The sequence below is a fragment of the Protopterus annectens genome, chromosome 3.part0 (assembly GCF_019279795.1).
Source record: "Protopterus annectens isolate FY-2018-M chromosome 3.part0, PAN1.0, whole genome shotgun sequence".
Classification (NCBI taxonomy): Eukaryota; Metazoa; Chordata; order Ceratodontiformes; family Protopteridae; genus Protopterus; species Protopterus annectens.
This window is the reverse complement of record NC_056731.1, coordinates 1,109,564,161-1,109,589,713: the sequence shown is the minus strand read 5'-3', so window position 1 is coordinate 1,109,589,713 and position 25,553 is coordinate 1,109,564,161. Positions and strand designations below refer to the sequence as shown.

General features: G+C 42.9%; 1 protein-coding gene across 2 annotated transcripts in view; it reads right to left on the bottom strand.

The window, feature by feature from the left end:
* LOC122796674 (tRNA selenocysteine 1-associated protein 1-like) overlaps positions 1 to 25,553 on the bottom strand; it is a 710,917-nt gene that overhangs the window by 327,702 nt on the left and 357,662 nt on the right. The window lies entirely within an intron of this gene.

Here is a 25,553-nt window from a genome sequence, read left to right as displayed (position 1 = left end):
CAAAGGAGTGATGTTGAAGAAGGGAGTGGAGATGGGTGATTTTGTTATTGACGCTTCGTATATTAAGGTGACCTATGAGAAAAGTATTTGGATTAGAGGTTGGTAGTGGAAGGGAAGAGTTTAGTATAGAGGTTGCTTCATCAGATGAAGTGGTTAGGGGCCCTGGGTTGGGGTGGATGTCCCCATCTGCTAAGGTAGAATGCTTATGTTTGAGGTAGGCTGTGATGGGGGAGTACAGTGAGTATTTTGGTTTCCTAATCAAGAGATTTAGAATTTTAATGTGGAACAGTCTGTGATATCTGGGAAGGAGGTAGCTAGGGGTAGATGTAATATTTAAATGAGTCAAATTTGTGGTTAGGAATTCAAAGGCAGTATGTTTGGGAGAGAAATTAAAGTGGTAATTGGAATTCGATTCATAACAGGTTAGGAAGTATGGTAGTGAGAGGGCCAGAGAAATAATAAGTAGTAGTGTTAGTTTATTCAGAGTAGTTCCTGTTACAGGTGTTTTAGATATTGGTTTGTGAGTTTTGGTAGACATGTTGACCTGTGACAGAGAGGAGTCGACTAGATATGGGTTTAGTATATAGAGAGTAAATAACACAGGTAGATATCAAGGTATCTGTGTAGTTTTAAGTGGGAGAGAGAGAGGAGAGGTAGAGGGAGGTATCAGAAGGAGGGTGGAGCAAGTGAGATAGATGATTAGGGTAGGTGTGGATAAAGAGGAGGTGTGGTATGTAGGAGTATAGGATAGGTGTAGATGTAGAGGGGTGTGGTCTGTTAGGTATAAGGCTACAGGTGCGGGGTGGGTGGGATAAGGGGTAGGGAGGGAGCGGGCAGAAACAGCCAGAGAGGAGGCTAAGTGTATCAGCAAGCAGAGTAGCTGAAACACTACTGTTTCATATGCTACGTAGTTTTGCCAAAGAATAAGGAGAGTTATTTCTTTTCTCATAAAAAGGATGAAAAGAGTAGGCAGTAGTTTCCAAGAATATAGCAAGCACAGGTATACAAGGATAGCAGTAGTTAGCAGAGGGAGAGTGATAAGTAAGGATAGAAAATAGGCAAGCAGATACAAAATAGAGTCAAATGGTAAGGAGTGAAATAGGAAAGGAAGAGAAAGGAGAGCAGCAGCCAGGTCAGTAAAGTAAAGAGAGTAAGGAAGCAGGAAAGACGAGTGAAGTGGAGTGTTTCAGCCGTAGTAAGGCAGGCTGACAAGGGATGGTAAAATGGCCAGGGGCAGGGGGGAGTAGCAAAGATGAGGAGAGGTGGAGAAGGGTAACTATTATAAAGATGATGGCCTGGGAAGAGAAAGAACCTTAGCTGATATCACGTGTGTGCTGCCCACAGGAGGACAAAAACTTAAAATAAAATATTTAGGCAAAAATGACATACAGCCAGTACTGGAAAGTTCTATCACCAGTATACAGTGAATTCAATAGGAGATAAGGGTGCTTCTTGAGTGCCAACACACTTGGCCTGCTTTGTTGTTCCAGGGATACCAGGTGAGGTAGGTCAGCAGGGAGGGGGGGCAACCCGATGAAGAGCACTAGCTATTTAGCTTTAACATGATCAGCAAAGATTGCTCCTTAAGCCAAGCATGCCTTCTGAGCACAGACCCAGTAACAGCCATGCAAGAGGCTTCTAATGAATCAAAACCACATTGCAAAATATGTTTTCCAACTTGTTCAGCAGAATTCATTAAATCCTGTAATTCTTTATTTTCCACATAGGCGGGAATCAACTTCATTTTCTGTTTAAGCAATCCAATTACATGTTGCTGATACTTTAACATATGAAACTGGCAGTTTAAAGCCCTAATGGCCAATGTTGCAGACGTGTAAACCTTCTTACCCCATCTATCCAGCACCCTGGAGTTTCTATCAGAAGGGGTAGGATTTTTAGCAGTAGAAGCCTTAATGCCCTTGGACCCCTGTGAAATAGTCTCTGGATCTGCAATAGGATTTTTAAAAAGGAACTTGTGGGACTCAGGGACCCTGTAGGATCGGTCAGGTTTTCTGTGAGCAAGAGGCAGGGAATCGGGGCCAAACTAGATTCCAAAAAAGCATCAACAATGTCTAGTACAGGAGGAATAGCTAAAGGCCTATGCTGAGATAGAAGAAGGAAATCCCTAAGCCTCTTTTTTGAATCAGAAAAATCCTGGCTTTCCCAGTGGAAATGCTCCCTAGAGTATGTAAGGTTTCCCCGAAAGAAAAATCCTCAGGAGGGGAAGCAGAGGGAATGAAGTCCTCTGCATCAGAATCTTCATAAGTAGATAAGGGCAAATCCAGATCATCAGAAGAATCAGAAACAGAATCCTGATCAGAAGATTCATAATCAACTTCAGTCCTAGGCCTTTTAGAAGGGGGGGGGGTTGGCTACCCCTGACTAGAGTTATTAGATCTTCAGCCATTCTTATAATTTGTTTTTTAGGCATAGAGGCCTGAGCATGTGGCCTGGGCGGTTTTTTAGGCATGGATCGAGATTTAGGCCTATGTAAAGAAGGAGGCGTTAGTTTAATATGCAAGTCCGTAGGCCTGAATACACTCTCAGAAGCCGGTGCCTGCACAGCGGCTCTGGACCCATCCAAGGCAGAGACATCTACGGGTTCCATAGGTGAAGCATCTCGCAGCATACCGGACACCGAATGGGTCTCAGTAGAGGCCTGCGAATCAGAAATAGCAGGTATCAGGCGCTGCAAAAGCACCTCACTGAGTACCGGCGAACTGGCGACTGGCTTAGGAAAAGTGTCGTCGGCAGTTTGGACCTTGGTGGCCTGTCTCTGTCATTATCTTTGCATTTTTTCAGAATCCCGGTAGTCGGATGGCTAACCAATGACATTTCCGGATAATTAAACCGAGAACCGAAATATTTTGAGGCAAAAATATACCGATGACGCTGATTAAATAAAGCACAAAACTGACAGCAAGGTATGTCGTGGTCAGGGCCTAGGCAAGGAATACAGTACGAATGAAAATCTTTATGAGGTATTTGCTTTCCACAAGTAATGCAAATTATTAACTTTTACTGACATCGGTAAGGAGCAAGAAAAAGTTTCCCCAACGGGGTACTTAGCTTTAGTTGAAGACTTCAGTTCTGAAACTCGAAAAAGAAAATTTCAGGAGTCGGCCAACCGGCACTTGCGAACTGCTTCTGCTTTGGGCACAGCACGGCAAGAAAGACTGATGTAATGGCATCAGCTGCATGTTTTATACCCCTGACGACCTGATGTCATGGAAGAAGGGACAGCAACTGACACAGGACCCAAGACTTTGTTAATCATGCCGACTGAGGGCTACCTGCAAGCAGATAACCCAAATGTAATGATTACAACAGTGAAACACGAAGAGCATCTGCACTTCCTGGAAGCTCTCCCTGCCCTGGAGAATGCTGAAGTCTGTGCAGTTACAGAGATGTAGTTCAAGACTGAGGAAAGAACCCAGGCAATGCAAGACTACAATGTCTATCACACATTCAGACCAACCTCTGAAAAGGAAAAAAATGAAAGGAGGAGCCGTTTCCATTTACATAAAAACAAACAATCACACCAAAAGATTGGTCAAGCAGGATGACTCATTTGAACTACTCCATCTCCAGCTGACCACAAGCAGAAATCCCTCAAAATATCATCGCTAGCTACAGGTCCCTAACCATGAACCATGAAAACCACTCCGTATACCAGAAGTTACTAGAATCACTTACCACACAGCCCAACACACTACTCATGGGTGATTTTAACTACTCCTCCAAAAACTGGGAAACATACACAACCAATAATATTCAGAATCCGAGATTCCTGGACATTGTCAATGCAAATGCTCTGGAACTGCTGGTCTGCACTCCTACTCAAATATTTTTGACATAGTACTCGCAAACAATGGAGAGCGTTGCACCCCCCCCCCCCAACATATTGTCCTCATTGATAAGACGGGATCATAAATTGGTCTCCTTTAAAATAAATGTAATGGTAGAACCCCCATCAAACCCTAAAAAAGTACAGTTTTGTACCTACCATAAATGTAGATGTTCGAAGATCCACATTGCTGCAGTCCTGACACTTGGGTAGTCCGCTGTCCCAGTCGGCCCGAATACCAAAGTATAAGGCTGACGTCGGTCAAGGCGCATTAGTCTGACGCCAGGACGTCAGGGTACAAATGCGCATGACCGACGTCATTTCCTCAGTCTTTTCTTGCCCCAGATGTCAGAAGACCCTAAAAGATAAGGCCAAACCAAAAACAACAACACACCAAACACCCGTGTACCAAATCTATGTACAATATATACAAAGTCAGAAAGGTACAATCCTACCCACACAACCACCCCTAAACACAGAGGGAAGGAGGGAGGGTAAATTGGACTGCAGCAATGTGGATCTTGAACATCTACATTTATGGTAGGTACAAAACTGTACTATGTTCTTCATCTCACATTGCTGCAGTCCTGACACTTGGGTAGAATCCCAAAGCAGAGGTAAGGGAGGATGGCAAATCACAAAGAAGCAGGAGCTGACAACATGCCCTGTAAAATAGCAGTGGCAAAACCAGCCCTAGATTTAGAGTAGAGAGGAAGTTGGTAATGCTTAGAGAAGGTATGCACTGAACTCCAAGTAGCTGCCTCCAAAATATCCTTAGTTGCCACCCCCCCTTAGAAATGCTGTTGAAGTGGCAGTAGCCCTAGTGGAATGAGGCCTAATCCCAGCTGGAATCTCCTTGCCATGATGGGAGTAACAGAAAGTAATGCAAAACCCAATCCACTTAGAAATAGTTTGTTTTGACACAGGCTTACCCTGAGAACTCAAAGCAAAAGAAACAAACAACTGCTGAGACTGCCTAAAATCCTTAGTCCTGCTTAAATAATAACGTAATTGCCTGTGTACATCTAAAGTGTGCAAAATCTTTTCCCCTTATTTTGGGGATTTGCATAAAAGGTAGGCAAATGAATAGTTTGGTTTAAAGCCACACTAGAAACCACTTTAGGCATAAAGGAAGGATTAGTACGTAAAGATACCCTATCCTTATGAAAAATCAGGAAAGGCTCAACCGCCATAAGGGCCTGCAATTCAGACACCCTTCTTGCAGAGGTAATGGCTAAAAAAAGCAGTCTTCCATGACAAATATTTCAATTCAGCAGTAGCTGCAGGCTCAAAAGGTTGTAGAGTGAGTTTCTCCAACACTAAATTGAGGTCCCAAGCAGGAGTAGGAGCTCTACGTGGGGGTCTTATATTTTTTGCCCCTCTAAGAAATTGCTTGAACAAAGGATGAGAAAACAATGGTGGGTCACAATCATAGTGAGCTGAAATTGCTGCAGCATGAATCTTAATGGAAGAGAAAGACAAACCTTTGTCCAATAACTCAGTAAGATATTGAAGAGCCACACTCAAATTTGGCTCAGAAACATCCAAATCCTTTGCTGCACACCAAAATAAAAATCTCTTCCATTTTCCTGCGTACACTTTCCTTGTACTAGGTCTTCTGGCTTCCATAATCACATTCAAAACTTGTTGAGGAAGCTGAAACCTGCTATGGTTCAAAACAGAATATGCCAGGCTGTTAGATGAAGAGAGTGAAGCTTGACATTGAGTAGATGCCCGTCCTTCTGAGACAATAGGTGTGGAATCAAAGGTAAGGGCCATGGAGGCTTCCTTACCAGACTCCTCAGCAATGGGTACCAGTGCTGCCGAGGCCAATCTGGAGCTATTAAAATCATCCTTGGCTTGTCTTGTCTGACCTTTAAGAGTACCTTTGGGAGGAGAGGCAGAGGTGGAAAGGCATACACATGAAGATTTTTCCAACTGAAAGAAAGAGCATCCACTTTCCAGGCTGTGTGATGAAACCTTTTCGTGCAAAACTTTGGCAGCTGGTGGTTTAGTGGAGAAGCGAACAGATCTATGTCTGGAGTTCCCCAGGACACTGTCAATGTCTGAAATACATGAAGATCCAGTTTCCACTCGTGGGGATCCATGATTTGCCTGCTTAACACATCTGCTAAGGAGTTCTGTGCTCCTGGCAGAAACCTTGCTTGAAGATTCAGTTGCAAGCTTAACGCAGTCTCCCACAAAATCATTGCTTGCCTGCATAGAGGATAAGAATGTGTTCCCCCTTGTTTGTTGATGTACCACATGACAGTTGTGTTGTCTGTTAGAATCAACACCTGCGGTGGAAGAAGTAAATCCTTGAAAGCCAGTAATGCAAACTGGACTGCTAACATCTCCTTCATGTTGATATGTAGATGCTGCAGTCTGGCAGGCCACTTGTCTTGTATCCACTTTCCATTCAGATGAGCTCCCAAGCTGTGTCTGAGGCATCTGTCGTTAGAATCTGACTCGCCTCTGGCCGGGTCACAGAGAGTCCCTTGTTTAGGTGACATTCCTGAGCCCACCACAAAAATTCCTTTTGAATGCAAGGTATTATTTGAATGACAGTGTCCAAATCCTGGCAGTGCTGTGTCCATACATTTTTGAGATACCATTGTAGCTTCCTCATATGCAGTTTGGCATTGGGAAGTACCAGAATACAAGATGCCATGAACCCTAAGGCTTGAAGGACTGTCCTTGCAGTCAGCCCGGACTGATGAGATAGTTGATGGAAGTAAAGAGAAAGATTCTTTTGTTTGTCCGGGGTTAAAAAGGCCATCTGGGTTGCTGTATTCAGTCTCACACCCAGAAAGCACATGTCTTGAGAGGGTACTAGACTGGACTTTATTTCGTTCACAGAATACCCTAGGCATCTTAGCACTGCTATCACATATTCCAAATGCTGAAGAAGCACGTCCCTTCCTTGAGCCAGAAGCAGGCAATCATCCAAATAAGGATAGATTTGTATTCCTTTTAGCCTGCAGAAAGCTATCACTGGAGCCAGAACCTTTGTGAATACTCTGGGCGCAGTAGATAAGCCAAAGGGCAATGCAGAGAACTGATAATGAGAATTCCCAGCTCGAAAACGCAGATACTTCCTGCACATTAGTCTGATAGGAACATGAAGGTAAGCTTCCTTGAGATCCAAAGTTACCATCCAGTGATCTTTGCCCAGCAGAGGTAAAAGCTGTTGTAACGTCAACATTTTGAACTTGGGAATGTCCAGATAAGTGTTGAGGATAGACAGATCCAAAATTGGTCTCCACGTGTTCCCCTTTTTTGGTACTAGGAACAGGCGAGAATAAAATCCTAGGTCCCTTTCTGGCACAGGAACCGGCTGAATGGCCCCTATTTGGAGCAACAGAGAAATTTGCCTGTGAGCCTCTATCCTTTGTTGAGGAGGAATGTCTGGCATGCCTTTGAAAGGAGGCAAGGTATGGAAATAAAACCTGTAACCATGGTGAATGATATCCAATACCCATCTGTCTTGGGTAATTAAACTCCAGTTTTCTTTGAAAAGTGCCAACCTTCCTCCCAAAGGTGCTGCCAGACGAGAAGATTCTGGCAGCTGAAAAGGCAGGTCATTGGGTCTGTTTACGAAAGGACTGACCCCTGCCCTCACCAGAAGACTGAGCAGGTGAACTCCTGTTCTAGGCCTAAAAGAACCTTGAGCTCTGCCCCTACCACGCCTAGACCTACCCCTAGACTGGGAATCATAAGCAGGATATGTCCACCCCTTGGTAGGCCAATTTCTACTAAACTTGGAGGCTGAACCTGCAAAAATCTTTAACAGTCTGCATAGACTTAGCCTTGTCTTCCATTTTCTTTAGAACTGCTTCCACAGGCGAACCAAACAACACATCAGATTGTAAAGGAGCATCTAAAATCCTTGTCTTCACATGCTCAGCTAAATTCTGATCCCTCAGCCAGGCGTGCCTGCGAAGAACCGAACCAGTGGCAGCCACCCTCGAAGAGGCCTGCACAGCATCAAAACCACATTGCAAAGAATGCTTACCCACCTGTTCAGAAACATGAACTAAATCCTGCAACTCTTTACACTCAATACCTTCCGCCAAAGCATCTACCTTAGACTTTAATTGTGAAAGGAGATAATTTTGGTATTTCAACATGTGAAACTGGCAATTCAAAGCTCTCATGGCCAAAGTGGAAGAAGTATACACTTTCTTTCCCCATCTATCCAAAGCCCTTGCCTCTTTATCCGAGGAACAGGATTTTTAACAACAGAAGCCTTAACACCTTTAGGCCCCTGTGAAACAGTGTCTGGGTCTGCCCTAGGACTCTTAAATAGATACTTATGAGCTTCAGGCACCCTATAATATCTATCCGGTTTAACTGGAGCAGGAGGCAAAGAATCAGGGTTCAGAGAAGCCTCTGCAAAGACATCCTCCACCACATCTAGAACAGGAGGTATAGCTAAAGGCCTATGCTGGGGTAGAAACAAAAATTCCCTAAGCCTTTTCCTGGAATCAGAGAAAACCTGACCTTCCCATTTAAAATGCTCCCTCATGGAATGAAGAGTCTCTGAAAATGAAAAATCCTCAGGAGGAGAAGCAGAAGGAGTAGAATCATCTACATCAGAATCAGAGTAAGGGGAATACTCCTGCAAGTCTTCAGCCGAAGACTCAGAAGCATCCGAACACTGCTCAAAACTCCCAAGCTCAGGTTCCACCCTAGGCCTCTTATCAGGAGGGGGCATAGAACCTCTAATCATTGTAATCAAATCTTCTGCCATCTTAAGCATATGCTTCTTAGGTACAGACCCTGAAGAACTAGGGGTAACACCTGAAACAAAACCTGGCCTGCCCCTGGGAGAAGCCTTGGAAACAGCAGGAGGGCCTAACCACCTTAGGAAGGGAGGGAAGAACAGCTACCTGAGAAGCCCCTTCCGGCTGGCCTACCTCCTGAGAGGTCACATCTTGCAGTAATAAAGTCTCTCCTGGGATTCCAAAGAAATTTCTGGCTGAACCTCTGGCTCCACCGAGCCCTCTAAAGAACCGGCGTCCGCACGGACGGTTCTTCCAGCCTAGGCTTTGCTGTTTTGTCCTTGCGCTTTTTGACGAAGCGGCGCCGGAGCATCCGGCGGCATTTTATAATTACACCGCTTCCCAAAAACTAACCTGGCACAATCTAATCTTCTCTTTATAGTGCGTTTGTTAAATCTAGCACAAGAGCGACAGCCAACAACGCCGTGCACAGGCCCTAAGCAAGGTATACACAAGGTATGGTAATCCCTATGAGGTATCTGTTTCTCACAAGAAATACAGTTATTCACTTTTTCTGACATCCGGTAAAATACTGAGGCAAGAAAAAACCAAAATATTCCCCAACGGGGTACTTAGCCAACTTGGATTCAGTCTGAAACTCCGACTTCGGAAAATCTCAGAACGCCAACCTGCACTTGCAAAACTGCTTCTGCATCGGACCATGCGGCAAAAAAGACTGGGGAAATGACGTCGGTCATGCGCATTTGTACCCTGACGTCCTGACGTCAGACTAATGCGCCTTGACCGACGTCAGCCTTATACTTTGGTATTCGGGCCGACTGGGACAGCGGACTACCCAAGTGTCAGGACTGCAGCAATGTGAGATGAAGAACATCCTAAAAAATTCTTTCCACAGCAAATTACCTTCTATTAACAGATAACATAGGTAATTTTAAAGCTCCCTAACCCTAAAACATGGATGCCTATGCAAAAGTATACACAAATGCCCTGTACAACCACTTAAACAAATGCATAGAAACAGCAGTACTTGACTGAACTAAACTCATGTCCAGCCGGAAAAATAAGTCATCCTGGTGGTCCTCTGGCATAAACAGACTACACAACAGAAGAAAAATTCCTGTCTAGAAGTAAGAGGATGGGTACACAACAAAGAAAAAAATCTCTCGGTCTCAACAGGGAAACTAGTCAAGTCTTCAAAAGCTAAATACAAAACTACAATAACCTCCCAAGCAAAGAATAACCACAAAGCATCTTTAGTTATGTCCAAAATCTTAAGGGAAACACTTGGCAATGTGTTGAGTTGGCTTTAGATGGCACTACCTATACAAATACAAATGGCAAACCTGCTAGCCAATAAATCTAGCTCAAATTGTATCCCTTCATCAACTTTGGTTACTTCCAATGAAATACCCCCTACCACTTCTTTGCCTGTTATCACAAAAGAACAGGTCATCACTGTGCACTCCAAATCTACACACTTTATATCAGTAGGCCCTACTGAATCCCAGGGTGCAAAATAGCTTGAAACATGACCCAGCAGACCCACTCAGATCTCTACTGAACCACAGTCTCCAGACCGACTTTGTCCCATTACAGTGGGGGACAGCAACAATTATCTCTCTGCACAAGAGAGGACCAGCGACTGACCCAAGAAACTATCGACTCGTAAGTCTGACTAGCCTGATATGTAAGGCTATGGAAAGGATAATCATTGACCTGATTAACAACAACACAGGAAATCGCCAAACTCTAGACCCAACCCAGTTCAGCTTCATCAAGGGCAGGTCCTGCCTGCTCAATCTGATGGACTTCTTTGGGAAAGTCACCAAGGCCATGGATAAGGGTAAGTCAGTGCATACCGCCTACCATGACCTGGCCACAAAACTGGACATAAACTTCTATGTCACAGATGGATAGCCAGATGGCTCACTGACAGGACACGTGTTATTAGAGTGGGGGAATCCACATCCAGCAAAAGGACAGCCACTTGTGGAGTACCACAGGGTTCAGTGCCGGGCCCCCTCCTGTTTAGAATACAGTTCTCAGATGTCAAGACAAATGTAGATGGCCTTTGCCTGACACGTTTGCTGATAACTGCAAGTTGGGGCAACCACTGACTCCCCAAACGATGCAATCCTACAGAAAGGATAGATGCAGACTAATGACTGGTGTCAGAGCCATGGACTCAAACTAAATGTGAAGTGCATAATAATACCATTTGGGAAATCAAATGCCCCTGCAAATTACAACAGTGACAGCACCCCCCAAGGGTGGACCCAGTGGCGAGAGATGAGGGTAATAGATGGTAATTTGAATTTGTCCACCATGTGTCCATGGTGGTAAGGAAATCCTTCTATGCAAGCCTATAAGTAAGGACAATGCATCCAGATCTAAGGATTTCATAGTCCCACTGTACTCAGCCCTCATCAGACCAATAACTGAGTACAGTGCACCCTTTTGGCATGCACCTCGCCAGGCACCCGCAACAGCTGGAGTGCCCTCAGAGAATTCTCACCAACAAAATACAGGTTATAACCAACATGTCATATGTGGACCAATTAAAAGCTCCATCTCACTGTACTCAGTTTCCTACCGATTACTGAGGGGTGATCTATGCCTGAACTACAAGGCAGTCTCTGACCCCACCCTGATGAAAATATTGCACAGTTGTAAAACTGCACAAGGGCTACCTACTCCAAGGATCTAACTTGATTGCTGACATGAATAGATCATGCTGGAGAGACAGATATGTGTCCTAGAGATTGCCCCCTCCTCTGGAATACACTTCTTATTCTGTGAAGCACAATCTGAACAAATGGATGGGAAATCGCAAATTCACTCCAGGGGTTCCCTTATGGACAGAGGCAGTCTGCAAAAATCGTCAAAATCACGCTTGCTGGCCCTTGTTATCTCTCCTCTAGGGATAGAAAACTGGGTAAAACTGGCTAGGCTTGTAAGGGCTCTTGAGCCGTTAGCCTCTTACGAACCTGATATCCCCCCAGGTGAAAAATAACCATAAGACCTTCTTCAGCTATGTCAGAAACCTCAAAGGCAGCCCACAGCAATGTGCTGAACTGGTGGTTGAGGGTGCCACATTTACTGAGTCTGGAGATGTAGCAAACTTAGTGGACAAATTCAGTTCCAACTTTACCCCTTTCTCCTCCCCAACCATCCTCCCAAAAAATACTCTCAAACATAATCCCTCTAACTATAACTAGGAAGCATGTACTGGCTGTGCTAACTAAAGCTAAGAACATGACCTGAATAGGCCCCAATACCATCACAGGATGCCCCCTGAATGAAGAGTCTAAAATATAACTTATCAGGGCCCCTGAAGCCATTAGTTAGCTACAGTCTTAAAACAAGCTTTGTGCCACATGAATGGAGGACTGCAATGGTCATCCCCTATATACCTTCAGCAGATCCTGGAAACCACAAACCCATTAGCCTGTGACTAGTTTTATTTTCAATGCCATGGAAAGAATTACTATAGGAATTATCAACAAGGACATAAGAGACCTCCAGACACTGGATCTTTCCCAGTTTGTCAAAGGAAGATCATGTTTACTGAATTTCACTAAAGCGATGAATGAAGGGAAAACTGTCCATACTGCTTACCTAGACTTGGTTAAAGTATCTGATACAGTACCCCACTATGACATAGTCACCAAATTTACAGAAGTAGGTATAAACCTTTTTATAACACATTGGACAACTAGATGGCTCACTGACAGGATCCAAGAGGTTAGAATCAGTGAGCCCTCCTTCGCAAAGAGGCCAGTCACCAGTGGAGTCCCCAAGTGGTCTGTGTTAGGCCCACTCCTCTTTGGTTTGACATCCAACAAGCAGATGCTAGTGTCAAAGGCCTCTGGTTAACCAAGTTCACAGATGACTGCAACCTGGAAGCAGTCACTGAATCCCCCCCAAAACAAGAATAGCCTTTAGAAAGGTCTAACACAGACAAACTCAATAGCAAGAAATGCATTACAGTACTCTTTGGGAAGTCAGCCACCCCGGGTAACTCCATCATCAATAAAACACCCCTAAAAGTTGATTCACTATTCAGGGATCTGGGAACTCTTGTACACAGTAACATAGCATTCGATCAACATGTGTTTAAGGTAGTAAGAAAATCTTTTTATGTTGCTCAACTTATAAGCAATGGCTTGTCATTTATTTCCAGATAGGTCATCATACCACTGTACTCGGCCCTCACCAGACCCATCATGTAGTGCAATGCCCCCCTTTGGTATGTACCTGAACAGACATGCAGCAACTGGAATGTCCACAAAGTTTTCTTACAAAAAGAATACAGGAGTAAACACAATGCCTAGTGCTTGATTGCTTCAAAGCCCTGACTCTTTATAGTATTAGAGAGACTTCTGAGAGGTGATCTTTGCCTGGCATACAAGGCATCCTTGGACTCTGATTTGATGAATGTTTTGCACATCTTCAAAACAAACAGCATCAGAACTACTAGATTAAAAGCCCTAAAATTTGCTTGCAACATAAATAGGACATGTTGGAGAGAGAGATCTGTTTCTCATACAATTCTCGTCATTTGGAAGCGGTTCCCCATCCATGTGCAGCAAAGTACATCCCTCTCCCTATTTAAGTGCAACATGGACCAATGGATGGGTAACTGGAAATTCACCCCTGTTCTGGCACCTATGTCTCTGATGGACAGAGGCAGTCAGTAAACCACCCCTATATAAATCAAATCTGTGGGTCACATTTGGTTTGCACGGCTAGGCTTATAAGGGCTCTTGAGGTCATTAGCCTAGCATACACCTATGAACTTCAGCGTCAAGAAAGCTCTGAAGCATTTGGTACTTTTAATTGCTACATTTGAGTGTCTTTCCTTGAGCAACTTAGCAGCCAGAGCAAATGGAAGGTACCCTAAAGCCTTCAAAGTTGGCCAGTGGTCACATCCTATGCAGGACATAACCCAAACAGCTTACTCTACTGCAACAGTGATCTAATGTTAAACCCTGTACTGTTCTGTTTTTTGTGCCTTCCCCAGGAAGGAGGCCAAAATTCTTCTCTCCATCTTATAAAATTATTTCTTATCTGTATTTATTTCATACTTGTTTTTGTTTTTCTTTATTTTATCTATTAAAATCCATATGTGTTTCTTCCTCTCACTCATCAAATTCAGTGAGAAACAGCAGTGCCTTCAAATATGTTTTAATTACTTTTCCATAATTATTTTATTTTCAAACATTTTGTTTTGCAGATTTTTTGCTCTTCTGAATTCACAGAATTTAAATCTTTACCATATAATGAAACTTCCTCGCTATTATTTTGTTTTAAACAAAACATTTCACTTCAAAATATAAATGAATAGATGTGATTTTATGCATGCAAGCTCATTCATGTGTATTTGTGGCATTGTCTGATGGCATTTGACTGCATTCCTATCAGAATGCTGGGCCTATCCAGAATACAGTAATGTTACCAACACCCGACAGAAAAGCTATATCACTAGGAGTTTTGTTTGTAACCTTTAATACTATACCTCTTCTCCCTCAAACAGAAGCAGGACCATGTTAGAATGGGGCACATAAACTTGCTTAGACTTTAATCTATAAGGCTCCAATAGTAAGAGTCCACCTCAAGAGAAATTATGTACAAGGCAAAGAAGTTTCCAGGTGATTGGCTGAATTAGATAAACTGACCTTACAGTTCCAAAAAAATAAAAAACAAAATAAAGCTGGAAGAAAATAGTTAAACTTGTACACTTGCACAACACGGCATGTAATGCCTCCATTACCGTGCTGCATTTCTTGCTATTTGTTCCTGTTTTAAGGTGCGCTCAATAAAATATAATCCTTAAAACTTTTAACTTTCCCCTAAATTACACCACTGTAAAGTTCACTGAACTTAACCTCAGTGATGTCAGTGGATGGAGTACTTGCAGGCATTTTTACAGCCTTTAATGGAGCACACGGAGCATGTGTGGGGCCTACTCATTTAGGTCTACTGGTGCAGCACCATGCAAGCCCTAGAATGAAGTAGTATCATGTGGATGGGTACTTAATAAAAGTTAAAGCTTTTTATTAAGACACTACCCATGTAATTTTAGTCATTTAAGGTAGAAAATACACAGCGGCACATAAAGATGTATAACAAAACTGTGACTGTGCACTTTAAAAAAAAAGAAGAGTACTTATCATAAGAGACAAGTTCAGCAAATTAATCAATATCAGAAGGAAATTTGGTTATTATGACTGCTTGCAAATATGACAGATAAAGTTCTCTCAGCACTTACTTTTACATCCAATAAAGAAGGTAAAGAAAAGATCTGAAGGGCTTTGCAGGAATTTTGTTGGTTTCTGTTTAAGACACTGAAAACTGTTTAACTTTGATATTTTATAGGACTGTAGGAGGTTACTAGGCTGATGGCCCTGGGGCACTTACAAGCCTAGCCAAGTTTAATTCAAAAAAAGAAACCTCAGTCAGCACCCGTCACCCCTGTCAATAAGCAACACAGGTAGAACCCCCTGCGACAAATTTGTGGTTTTCCATCCACTCATTAACGTCGCTTGAAGAGGATCAGCAAGGTACTCTGTTTGATGTGTATGGGAATTATATTCCAGAGACAGGGCAGCCTCTGGGATATAAATCTGTCTCTCCAGCAGATTTAGTTGATGTCACATATTACATTCAGGCCTTTCGAGCGGGTAATGCGAGAGGAGCTAGACTTAAGGATATGGAGCATCTCTAGTACTGTCAGTTTGACACTGGAAATTAAAAAAATCTGACAAATGTGCAGTAAAAAATATTAAGGGACTCCGCCTGCTGCACTTTGGAAAAAAAAAGCTTATGTGCATATCCTAAGCATTATGTAACAAGGAGTACCATGACGGTTGTGAAATCACTGTTGACTGGGTCGTTATCAGAAGTTAAGTGCAGATGTAATAATGTGCCATGTGCTATATATACATTCTCAGCAAAAACAGAGCAGTTCTAGTGTCTCTCCCATGTTACTAATAACCAGTAACAGCAGCAACTAATAACCAGTAAGAACATCATTTTTTAATATTGGGAAGCTAAAAAGCAATTCATAGCTGGGTGCGGCATAAAACCCAGTCTGACATTTCTCTCTTGATATTTGGTGCACTAAGCAGATCCTAACCACGCTTGTTTCCTTCATAATTAGGAAACTGTGCATGGTACTCACCACAATGATGGATCCAGGAAGGTATCTCTTCCAGCAGATCCTCTTTATGGAGCTCTTTGCCATAGGTAACAGTATGCAGCATCAGATTTTCAGCAGTTTCAGATGGCAGTGCCTCAGATGGCACTACGGTATAATGTACACTGGCCTCAGCTTGTCCTTAACTTCTTTCACACACTTAACCTTTTCCAACTCAGCTGCCTGAATAGATCACAACCAAAGATGAACATTTTTTTAATCATACATTTAAGTATTTGTTTGCAGTTAAAATCATTCTGTAGAGTCTCTTTGCTCCTTTATCTGTTTAAAAACTTTTATTTTGTGGCTTTCTGTAGTGTTTACTGCCTGTAGGCCAATAGCTATAGTATTGGTCCTCACCCTCCCTCCCTGTTCATGTCTTGTTGTTATACTTGGTGGCTTTGCAGTTGCCCCCCCCCCCTACTGTAAATCTGATCTGGGACACTCCTCCCAGTCTAGTGTCATTACCTCATTCTACCTAATACAAAGAAAACATCTGAGAAGGCAGTCTGTTTCTCCTTTTTCCTTTCAAAAAAAAAATTGCCTGAATCTCCTTGTGTTCTGATTGTGCTTCTCAAACATTTTGGAAATATAGAGTATATTTTAGGGCATTTATTATAACTGTAATTACCTTAACATTGCTACAACTCAAGTGCTCTATGTTGCACTGCATCTGAATTGTTTGTGTGTTTTAGCTGCTTTTCTGTACACACACACACATATATATATATATATATATATATATATATATATATATATATATATATATATATATATATATATATATATATATAGACTTCTCTGTATATGTAGACTAGCTACTTATTCTGCTGTATTACTGCCTCTTAAATCATTTTTCAGTTGTGCACTTGCCTTGCTTCATTTAAAAAAGTTTTAAATTGCTAATTTTGTAGAGTTTTAACTGCATTTACTGTTTAGGACTACGCACTCAAGTGTGTTAGCCTTTTCTGTGTTTATTTACTGTATTATTGCATTGTTTAGCCTGTTTCAACAAAAAAAAATAATATATTGTTTGCTCGTTTCCCACCTTTCCTAGACAGTCCATATACCAGGCTTTGCTTGTCTCTGGACTTTATTTTCTGTGTTCAGAGCTATCCAGACCTTGCTGTGGTAGAGGGAAGTCCTACTGCTTACCAGTGGGAGTGGTGAGAATTGTACTGCCTATCTAACTCTAGAGGAGTGTTTTCCAGCTGTGAAATTGTAATTTCATTAGCCGTTTTGGGCTGACTTCTGTCCCTTTCAACTTTCTGGCTTGAAAACGCGTGTGTTTGCACATTTTTCGCATCGTGCAGCACTGCGAGGCTACAGTTAAACTATTCCAGGTGGCAGAAAGTCTGCTCTTCAAATTTTCCCTTAGAACTAGCTGGTTTCTCAGTAGTAGCACTAAAATCTGAACCCCTGTGACTAGCACTTGCTCTAGAACCTGCTGGAAAGCACTAGGAAGCCTAAAACTGATACGAGCACTCAACTCTCCTTTGTCAATAAGGAGAAATTAATCGTAGGCACTAAACAGCCTATAATTGCAAAGTACCTAGCAAAGGTAAGGGAAAACAGCTCTTAAACTTTACAAAGAAAGAACCTAAACAGGAATGTCCAAGGGTCAGCTTCTGGTGATTTCTCCTGTCCACTGGTGAATCTGGGCATACTGGGGCAATGCGGCAACTGCCTCATGTACACAGACAATCCTCTCCTTCTACCACCCAATACTACAACCTGCGAGAGATGCACTTACATAAGCAAAGTTCTCTTCGGCCAAGATTGTGCTAGACAGTCAAGAGGAGAAGGCTAACACCTGCACTACACCTCAAGCAACTCAAAGCCCTTCAAAAACCACACCATCGGCACCCACACATAGTAACACTAAACCCACATATGCGGTAGCCCTTAACATTAACTAACCCAAGCAACAAGGACCTCCGAAGCTGAAACGCAGACAAACACCAGTCACAACCAAAGTGACACATAGCTCACAACACCAGTGTGCCACCCAACAACAGCCCCTAAAGCAAGACAATGTACCCAACACTTTAGCCATAGGTGACTTTATAGTCAGGCACACGGATGTCCCACTCACCAGGCTGAACAAGGAGAAAATTACAGTCAGCTGCCTGTCAGTTGCCAGGATCTGCCACGTAACGCATGCACTCAAGTCACTCCACAAGTACAAATACGATTCTGTCACTGTCCATGCCGCAGTAAATGACTTGAGATGTACCTCCCTGGACTACATGAAAAGAGACATGGAAGAGCTCTTGGATCATGTGGCCCAGGCAGGTATGACCCTAGCCCTGAGTAGCATCCTGCCTTCGCCCAGAATGATACCACAGTATAAGGACAAAATGATTGACTTCAACAATTGGCTAAGCTTCTGGTGTCATTCAAAGGGGATCCAGTATCTGTCTGCCTAGGAAGACATGATCGACAAACCACAATGCTTTGTCAGAGATGGTCTGCACATGTCACCCCTGGGATTCAGGTTACTGGCTAAAGCTCTTGCCACCCCTACAGTGCCTTTTTTAGGCAAGGTTCAAAGGATAAAACCACCACCGTAACAGATATAAGCATGCAAAATCTGAAGGTAATGCTACTCAATGCTAGAAGTCTAACCCTCAAAATGCACTCACTCGAGGCACTCCTAAAAATGGAGAACATCGATATCTGTGCAGTAACGAAGACCTGGTTCAAGACTCCAGACAGCACCCCTGCAATACCAGGCTACAACTCTTACCACACTTTTCGGCCACCAAACCAAGACCGAAGCACTAAAGGTGGAGGAGTGTCCATATTCACAAAGGATATTCACACCTCCAGACTAGTTGCCCAACACAATGCATCTGAAATTCTCCAGGTGCAACTAACACTAGGTAAGACTGCAATCCACATTGTAGCTTGCTACAGATCCCCCACTATGCCTCAGGATTCTCACTACACTTTTCTAAACATACTGGAAAGTATTAAGATATAACCAAACACCCTAATACTGGGTGATTTAAACTACCCTGCCATTAACTGGGAAAACTACTCGGGTACCAACTCCTTTTCCTAACGGTTCTTGGAATTCATAAATTCCAATGCCCTGGATCAACTAATCCATTGTCCCACCAGGGGCTCCAATATCCTAGACCTGGTCATTACCAACATGAGAGATAGATGCTCCACACCAGTGGTCACCCCCTCATTGGTCAGGTCTGACCATAAGCAAATCACCCTTGACATTCACATCCCACCCCCACCCCCCCACCCCCAGTAAGGAAACCTCCTTAAAAAACTTCTCCAAAGCCAACTTCATGCTACTGAAGTCAGAAGTGACAAACTTTGCGACACCCATGCAGACGGGATCTGAAAGTTCGACTGCAGAATCCTACACTAAGGCACTGTATGAGCACATCCACTCATGCATGAATCGTGCCATCACAAACAGAACCAAGATGTTCTTCTCCAAAAAAAGGAATCCAATCTGGTGGTCCCCTGCTATAAACAAACTATACAACAGAAGGAAGAAACTGTTACAGAAAAGAGGAAAATCCCAGGATGGAAAAAACTCCCTCACCAGCCTCAGTAAGAAGCTGAGATTCCTCATAAAATCCACAAAAGCTAGTTACAAAAATAAAATTGCCAAAGATTCCAAAGACAACCACAAGGCATTCTATAGTTATGTCAAGAATCTAAATGGCAATGCTCAGATCTGCTCTGAGCTACAACAGAATGACATTAAATATACTGATCGCAAGGATATTGCCAATATCCTGGCAGATCGATTTAGTGCCAACTTCATCCCCCTCTCACCCCCTAAAGGGCCCATCTCAATACCAAAAGATTGCCAAATTCCGGTAATCATGGCCACAAAGGTAGAAACCCCACTCTCCAAAGCTAAGAATACAGCATCCACGGGACCAGATGACATCTCTGGCTGTGTACTACATGAACTACAAAATGAACTGGCACCTCACCTAAGTGTCATGTTTAATCATAGCCTCATCCCAGGCTTCATGCCCACTGAGTGGCGCACAGCTACAGTTATCCCACTACACAAGGGGGAATCCGCCTTGGATCCCAGGAACTACCATCCCATCAGTCTGACAAGCCTGATCTGCAAGGGCATGGAACGCATTACCATGGAACTTATAAACAAAGACATTGGCAACCTTCAAACACTGGACTCCACGCAGTTTGGGTTTGTGAAGGGCCGATCTTGTCTCCTGAATCTGACTTGACTTCTTTGAATCAGTCTCCAGAGCTGTGGATAAGGGTAAGGCGGTCCACACAGCCTATCTGGACCTCACTAAGGCCTTCGACACCCTCCCCCACGCTGGAATCATAGATAAACTTACTAAGCTGGGCATAAATCCCTACGTCACTCGATGGGTTGCCAACTGGCTTACTGACAGAACCCAGACTGTAAAAGTAGCTGACTCCAAATCCAGCTCCATACAGGTGGAGTACCTCAGGGTTCTGCCCTGGGACCACTCTTTTTGGCATCTACATCTCTGAAGTACAGGCCAACACTAAGGGACTCTGGCTAACAAAGTTCCCAGATGACTGCAAACTGGGAGCCATTATTGAATCCCCAAATGATGTGGATATTCTACAAAAGGGCCTTACAGAAACAGATGCCTGGTGCCAGAGCCATGGGCTCAAGCTTAATGCCAAGAAATGTATAGTTATCCCCTTTGGAAAAAAACATGTACCCATGAATTACCACATAGGTGGCAGTACACTAAACATCGAAAGTGTGATGAGAGACTTGGGGACACAGGTGGACAGTGGTCTCACTTTCGATAACCACATCGCCACAACAGTCAGGAAATCCTTCTATGTGGCACACCTCATCACGAAGGGCTTTTCATCCAGAAAAAAGGAGGTCATTGTCCCACTGTACTCATCCCTCATTAGACCCATTATAGAGTATAATGCCGCATTTGGTATGTACCTCACAAGACACCTGCAACAGCTGGAAAGGCCACAGAAATACCTCACTAAAAGAATCACAGGCTTAAAGCAGATGCCATATGCTGACAGTCTAAAAAAAACTCCAGCTATACTCTATGGCATATCGTCTACTCAGAAGCGATCTCTGCTTAACATACAAAGCCATTTCAAACCCTGATCTATTGGACATGCTCCACTTAAAGAAATTCCAATCCCTCAGAGCCACAAGCTAGAGGGATCTAAACCTTGTCAACACAATGAACAAAACATGCTGGAGGGATAGGTTCCTGACCCAGAGACTCCCCATACTCTGGAATAGACTGCCCATACATGTCAAGCAGAGTGTCTCATTGGCCCTCTTCAAAAGGAACCTTGATGATTGGATGAGAGATAGGAAATTCACCCAGGGGATCATGTCAGTCGCCCTGCTAGACAGGGGTCCAGAGATGTAATATTGTGGGAAGAAATATCCAGGGAATTGTTATGGCTAGGCTTGTATAGGCCCTAGGGCCAATAGCCTAGTACCAACCTTAAGGGTGGGTTACAGGTTGTGTGACTGGTGGAGTGAGAAGAAAAAAAACATCTAAGGACTTCTGGTTATGCGTAACATCAAGTAAGATTAATTGAAAAGTTCTGCCAGAATGACAACTGTTATCAACTTACAATTGTCTATGCCAGAGTGTGGACACATTTACAGTCATTACCTTAGGGAACACGATCAAGGGCTGATGCTGGACATCTGGTCAGTCTTTCAAAGTTGAGCACCCTTCCCATTCAGCTGGGCTGATGTCACCATCACAGATGTCCCCATACAGCTGGTATAAAGGTGACATCTACCCATGCTAACATCTGTTCTTTTTTGCCTCTTTGCAGGGAAAAGTAGACGTCCCAGCATTCCTGCATGGTAAGGTCTCCCTCAACCAAAATAAAGATGGTCACAATATGCCCTAAGACCCCTACCGTTCCTGGGAACCTAAGCAACAAAGCTAAAAGGAGATTAGTATGGCCACAGAAAAGGGGAAAGGGAGAGTCACCAACCATGAACTCAGCTGCATGGAAACCACAGCAGAAAGAAGGAGAGAGAATCAGGACTGAAAAAGTGACCACTCACCATCTACAGTTACAGTAAATTGGTAACTCAGTTGTACTATGCTTTTATGCAGGTCACTGCAGCAGTCATCACCTTAAGAAAGATTTCCAAACCTGCCCTAAAACAGCAATGGGGGGGGGGCTAGTCAAAGATAGAGGACATCACACATTGCAGCAAGATGAAGTTGAATCATGCTCTTGTCCTGGGGACAAGGTCCAGTATATAATGTCTAAAAAATGCTGGCTTGAGGACCAGGTGGTTATCTCCAATATATCCCAAATACCAACTCCATTTGAAAAACCAACAGCAGCAGCAACAGCAGTAGTAGTAGCAGCACCTTTGACCCTGCTAGAATGTGCTCACAGTCTTATCCTTGCAAAAGCTTATCAAGATTTCTGTGGCAAAAACATACAGTGGGCTATCTATTTGAAAATGGCCTGCTTTCAAATATGTAATCCCTTAATATTATCAACAAAAGCTACAAATAATTGATCTGACTTTCTAATGTCTTAGATGCTCACAAACAACTCAGGTGCTACTTGGATGAGGATACTAAGGAATGCAGGCTGTATTCCTCTTTTAACCTGGGGGTTTGGAAAGAGAACTGGTGACTGGACAAGCCTGGTTCAGAGCCACTTCTGTTATGAATCTAGGCATGAAAAAAGGAGTTTGTGTACAATGCAACCCTACTCTTAAGGGATGGAAGAAAATGAAAGTTATGTACTTATCATGGTGACAGATCAGGTTGTTTGTATCCATCTGTCTCAACCTGTGAGTTATCTGATCAGAATTAGATCCAAAGCCTGCCATATTCAGAGCCCTCAGACTCTGAGTTCCAACTCCTCTGCTCATAAGCCCCTAACTGTAGCACCCCCTCCTCAGACTGAATTTGCCCCAAAAATAAACCCTGAACTATCAATGATAATCAGGAAGGAGGAAAAAGGAAGACAAAGAGCAGGCTTCAGAAATAGATCCTCTTGTACAGGCTTCGAGGCTGGATGACCAAGGCCAGTTGGAAGCACTCACTAAAGAAATGACAATTTGGAGATGGGAGAGAGAGGAATGGTTGAGATACAAACTACAGTTGTTTTAAGTACAAAACATTTGTATCCGATGTTGTCTTATACAGCCAATCTCATCCTGTTTGACAATCCCCAGCCAGTAAAAACCCTAGGAAGGCCACAGGAGAGAACATTCCACAAGATGGTGGAACCAAAGGAAGTTCTAGACCTAGACTGTACATCCAGTTTGTAATGGGACACAAACGTAAAAGTATTAGACCAGATAACTGCAGCACAAACATCATCAATAGAAACCTGTGAGAAAAAGGCAGTTGAGGAAGCCACTCCTCTTGTTGAATGACCTTCTGGCTTCCTGGGTAAATTAATTCCTTTTAAGGAATACACAAAGGAAATATAATCAGAAAGTCATCTGGATAGGGTCACTTTAGAAACAGGCATACCAATTCTTGCTTTAGAAAAGGAAACAAAATTATATATAATCAGGATGCAAAAAAACGGAGAGATTCTTCTGCAAAGGCTTCAAGACCCGACCCATCAAGGCCAACCAGGAGGACGCACTAAAAAAATGACAACTTGGAGAAAGCAAGGAGGGAAGAAAGGAGGGATGGATGTAGACAACATGGATCTATCACTATGGTAAATGTGCAACTTTCACATATGTTGCCTTATACACCTGGTCTCACCCTGGGAAACAGAGTCGGCAGCCAGTAAAAACCCCAGGGAGGCCACAGGAGAGTACATTTTGCAAGATGGCAGAACCAAAAGAAGCGCTAGACAAACTGTACATCTGTTTGCAATGGGAGACTAAGAAAAAAGTATTAGACCAAATATCAGCAGCACAAATATTATCAATAGCTGCAATAAAAGGCAGTTGAGGTAGCCAATGCCAGTTCTGAATAACCACTAGGTTTCGCAGGTAAGGGAATTCCTTTCAAGGATTATGCAAATGAAATACATTCCGAAAGCCTTTTGGATAGGATCACTTTAGAAACAGGCTTGCCATGTGTTGCTTTAGAAAAGGGATTAAACAGTTGGTCAGATTTTTCTGACACTTTTGGTTCTGTGAAAATAAAATCTAAGCTGTCTATGAACATCCAAACAAACAAGGAAACAGATGTGTTCCCTTGTTATTGACTTGGGGGGGGGGGCAGCAAATGAATGGGCTGGTTTAAATTTGAGTCAGATGTCACAATGCACAAAAAGGGTGGGTTAGTCCTTAAAATTACTATCTTTATGAAAAATTATGCAAGGAGGTACGGAAGATAATGCCTGACATTCCAAGACCCTTTTGGCTGATATGATGTTCACTAAGAAGAGAGAGTTTTCCACGAGAAAAATTTTAAGGATACTGCAGCTGAAGGTTCAAATGGAGGTGTAGAAATAACGTGAAGCAGTAGATGAAAGTCTCAAGCTGCCAGTGTCCATGACCAGTGGTTTAGGGTTTATCTTCAGAGGACAAACATGATCTGAGAAGGGGGTGCTACAGCTGGGGGGTTTATGAGTAGACGTGGGCTGTAGTCCTTGACTTTATGAATGAATGAGGAGCTGGCAAAAAAGCATACAGAAGCAGACAGCTCCAATAAAGGAAGAATGCTTCACATTCTGCAGTGTGATCTGGAGCAGTAATGTTTTAGTTGTCTGCTGTATGCAGAAGCAAATATGTCTATTTGTGGGATAACCCACCTGATGGAGATCTCTACAGAGGTATCCATGTGCAGCATCCATTTGTGTAGGTCTAAAGAGGTCCTCTTCAACTGGTCTTACAATAAATTCTCCTGTGAGAGGAAGATGGGTGCCCATAGCAGAAAACTATGTAACACAGACTGTTCCCAAATCTGCATGGCTACCCTGCAAAGATGACAGTACGTGTCCCCTTATTCATATATCACATAACTGCTGTGTTTCTTTAATCAACTTCAATGTCCCAGTCAGTCCTTTATTTTTGGGTTCAGATGGGATGTGGAACTGGGTCAAAGTAATAATAATGAAGAGGATTTGGGGAAAGGGGAGGGAGGAGCCTGCTTTAATCCCATCTGTCCCTATTGGTATGAGTGCCCCAACAGCCCCTTGCCATATTTTTTGGTCTTTTCCATTCAGCTCACCCCAATCCCATGTGCAAAAAAATGGTAAAAGAGGTTGAGGATGGATGGATTACTTACCTTTGATGTGCCACTAGTAAAATGTCCATTGTTATGTGGGTAATTCCTCTCATACAGTAAAAAGGGAGAATAGAACATGCGTCTCTAATAGACTCCATGGTCATATCACTTACCTTCCACTTTCTCCCGTTCTCGTTTCTAAAATCTTCATTAAATCATCATATTTTAATCTGGAACATGGGTTTTCTTACATAAATAGGAAAGAAAAGGCATTAATAATAGCTCCCATTGTTATAGTCATGAAGTACACATTTAGAATTTTTAGTAATTTTCATTCATACTAACATTATGCAAGATGCTCAGTTTTTGCCTCTGTGTAAACCTTACTCCTCTTCTGGAACATTATTCTGCATGTACTTTTCCCACAAATTCCTTTTCTAAAAAAAATTTTCCTTCCCTATTCTAAAAAGCCAAAAAAGCCTATCTCTGATTATTTTCTCTTCTTTACAATATCCAGATAATCAATTATGCTTGGAATACATTTTCATTTAAAGCAAATTGCCGCCAGCAATATTAAATTTAGCAATGTCTTATTTCTACAG